The sequence below is a fragment of the Suncus etruscus genome, chromosome 4 (assembly GCF_024139225.1).
Source record: "Suncus etruscus isolate mSunEtr1 chromosome 4, mSunEtr1.pri.cur, whole genome shotgun sequence".
NCBI classification, from domain to species: Eukaryota; Metazoa; Chordata; class Mammalia; order Eulipotyphla; family Soricidae; genus Suncus; species Suncus etruscus.
This window is the reverse complement of record NC_064851.1, coordinates 59,535,614-59,539,115: the sequence shown is the minus strand read 5'-3', so window position 1 is coordinate 59,539,115 and position 3,502 is coordinate 59,535,614. Positions and strand designations below refer to the sequence as shown.

Genomic DNA, 3,502 nt, shown 5'->3' with positions numbered 1-3,502 from the left:
ACCTTATCTATACTGTACTATCCCTCAAGTCAATTGAAGAATTTTAAATTCAGTATGTGGAGTTATTTGATCAAAAAGTCTTATGGACTTGTGGGTATTGTAATTAATGGAAAAATTTTAAGTAACCAATTATAAAGATTATTTTAAATACAATGAAAGATGAATCTTTGCCATTAACATCCAAAAATAAATATCCACATAATCTACAAATCAATCTTTCCATATATAGTATTTTTCATATGAAGTGCTTCTTAATATCAATTGGTAATATATAAAATATTTATTCATAATAGAAAAAAGTAGGAAAACAAAAATAAAGAATTTTAAAAAGAAGAAAGAAAAATAAATTATGATTATTCAAAGTGAAATATTATATAGCAGTAAAAATTGTATAGCAATTATACTTCACAACATAGATGAATCTTAGTAATATAGAATTTGCCAGAAATCTACATGATGACCAGAGTTTATAAAACATCTAAACAAGTGATGTCCTGCATCACTTAATTGTAAGGATATAGCCTAAAAGTGTGTCATAAGGTAATTTGGTTGTGTCAACATCATAAAGTGTAACTACACAAATTTAGCAAACTGCAGACCTAGGCTATACAATAAAGTCTAGTGATACCACTGTTTTCTATGTGATCTATGTATGACTAAAATGTCATTAAGTAACACAAGAATGTACAGATGAATGAATGTATACTTATGATCATAAAAATTATTCACATAATATAATGTAATATTATAATGATATAATATATCACTATATAGGATTACAACTACTTTTATGAACAAGAAAATACAGAATAGCTCAGTGATGGTGAAACAGGAACTTAGGAGATGATACAGAAGTATATTCATATAAATTTTATTCATTTATTCCTTGAAATGAGGGATGTTTTAATGAATGTTCATTTGTTTCTTAATACAAGAAGGAAAGAAGAAAAGAAATAATAAGGGAAATATTTATAATACAGCATTTTTATTTTATATCTAACCTCATATTAGAAGTATTGCAAAAAAACTATTAAAAATCAAAATAGTTCTTTTTTTTACCTAAAAGTGTATATATACTTTTTTCCAAGTACAATATTTTTAAAAAATATGTAACACTTCATGAATTTGTGTGCCATCCTTGTGCAGGGGCCATGCTAATCTTCTCTGTGTATACATACTTTTTAAAGGATATATTGAAACTTGAAATCAAGATACAATCTAGTATTGCTTAGCAAGAAGTTATTCTGGCAATGTTTATGCCCTTAAATTTTTTTCAAATTAATTGTATCAATTATTTTTTCAATTAATTAATCAATCAATTAATTTTTAAATTAATTGTATCAAAGTAATGCAGTTTACAACAGTTCCCATACTTTTGTTCTATACAAGAAATGCCACATCACCACCTTTTTAGTGTGATGCCAGTGTCTCTTCACCCCTTCCCAATGTCTCTTCTCTACCCCACTGATCCTTGCAGACTCACAATGTCCTGTTGATAACATCTAGTATTTTTTTACATTGGGAAGTTTCTATTCCTTTGCTTTGTTTCACTATAATTTATCTATGATCAAGAACATCTGGGATTTGAATTATAGGATGGGGAAAATTGAGGAGAGAAGGGAGATAAAAGGAAAGAATGAAAAAAAAGATTCCAAGATAATAGTAAGTATGCAAATTAATATCATGATGTATCTCACTAACTTCTAGAAACTTCAGATCGCTAGTTCAGTTCTCTCCCTGTCTTTACATGATTAGTTTCTATAAGCTCCTAGCCAGATAGTACATGTTTTTCTTTTTTTTTCTTTCTTTCTTTTTTTTTCTGGTTATACAGCCACATATGGCAGTGCTGGGGCATATTCATCTTACCAGACTTGGAGAACCTTATAAAATAAAAGGAATCAAACCCTTTATATGGCTTCATGCAAGGGAAATATCCTCTTTATTGTACCATTATATCAGTCCCTATTGTTCACACCAGCCAATTAAGTACTAGACAAATAGTCTAATATCAGAAATATTTTATAACAAATACAGTAGTGAAGGCACCATATTTATTGGCCAGAATATGTGAGGGGCAACAGAAATCACTATAACCAACCTCAGAAATTTCTTCTATAACATTCCTTGGAACCTACATCTATTGAATATATCTAGTAATGAGGAGAAAGCTATTTTGAGGTAGCATGTTCTGCTGTTTAACAGAATTGTTAGAAAGGTCTTCTTAAAAAGATTTCAAATTGAATATTATAAGTATCAAATAATTGCTGAAGTTCTAATTGCTAAAGTTCAAAGAAAACACATGTATTCCATATCCTAGGAACCAATATGCATATTGGTTTTACACACACACACACACACACACACACACACATACTAGATCTTTGTAACGAGTTATTTCTGAATAAGCTTTCCTAAGTGTTTATGTCACTGTTTCCTGACTATTTCCCTGGCAGCACCTTCTCATCCAATTTTATCCAGGACAAGGATATTCTCATTAAAGCCTGGTTTTCCTGCTGTTTCACGGCCAGTGAAAAGTAGAAAGGATTTGATATACTTGTCTTTAATCTGAAGTTAATGCTTTTCAATTTGTTGTGTGTAATAATATTGGCTTTTGACCCATGAAGCAAGAAAGTTTAAAGATTGAAAAGAGAAAGCTAGCTTTTCATTTCTCAGATAACTCATTCAGTTAATATTAAAGCAAAGTTACATTTGCAGAGCTGTTTAGAGATTTCTGTGCATTATCCAATTGATCACAGTACTTTCATAACCAGATGTTGTTAGTCCATTTTTCAGATGAGAAAGTCCTTATCCTAGAACAATCAAAAGATGAGTCCAGAATTAGAATCAAAGTACTCTTAATCAGAAATCTCTCTTTATAAATAGTATCATACTGCTTCAGATAATGAGATAATTATCAAATTTCTGGCTTCCCTCTAAACAACAAAGTCAAAAACATATTTTTAAGAAAGAGATTCTAGTTTTACAATAGATTGGTTTTAAAAATCAACAAGAAAAAAGCTAGAAGTTTAATAAAACAATGGAAAAATGAATGGCAGTTTCACAGAAAAAGAAACACAAATAAACAATGAACTTAGTTTAAGATGTGTAGTTTTAGGATGCAAATTAAAATTTACAATTTTAGGATGCAAATTAAAGTATCAGTATAATAGTATCTTTTTAACTAACTACAAAGGCAAAACCTATGAAGGAAATGGACAATGCATAGTGCTAGGATGGTGTGGGAATTGAATCTTAAACTAAAAGAAATAATAAATTAATCAGAGGAAAACTGTACTGTCATATAAAATTTTGAAAGGCAATTTGACAATGACTTCCTAAGTTTGAGTACATTCATTTCCCTTTCAGATCTAGCAATTCCACTTTTCTCAATATATTCAGTTTTCATAGTATGCGAAAATACATGTTTAACTTTTAGTTCTAGAATGAATATATTATCAACAAATATATGCAATCTAAAATTCTGCCATTAGAAAATTATTAA

The 3,502-nt window shown here is 29.2% G+C and overlaps 1 non-coding gene across 1 annotated transcript; it reads right to left on the bottom strand.

The window, feature by feature from the left end:
* Window positions 1–1,101: 1,101 nt before the first annotated feature.
* On the bottom strand, window positions 1,102–1,208 carry LOC126007508 (U6 spliceosomal RNA). Its single transcript, XR_007495068.1, has one exon. It is a non-coding gene; the product is annotated as a U6 spliceosomal RNA (small nuclear RNA).
* Between the last annotated feature and the right edge of the window lie 2,294 nt (window positions 1,209–3,502).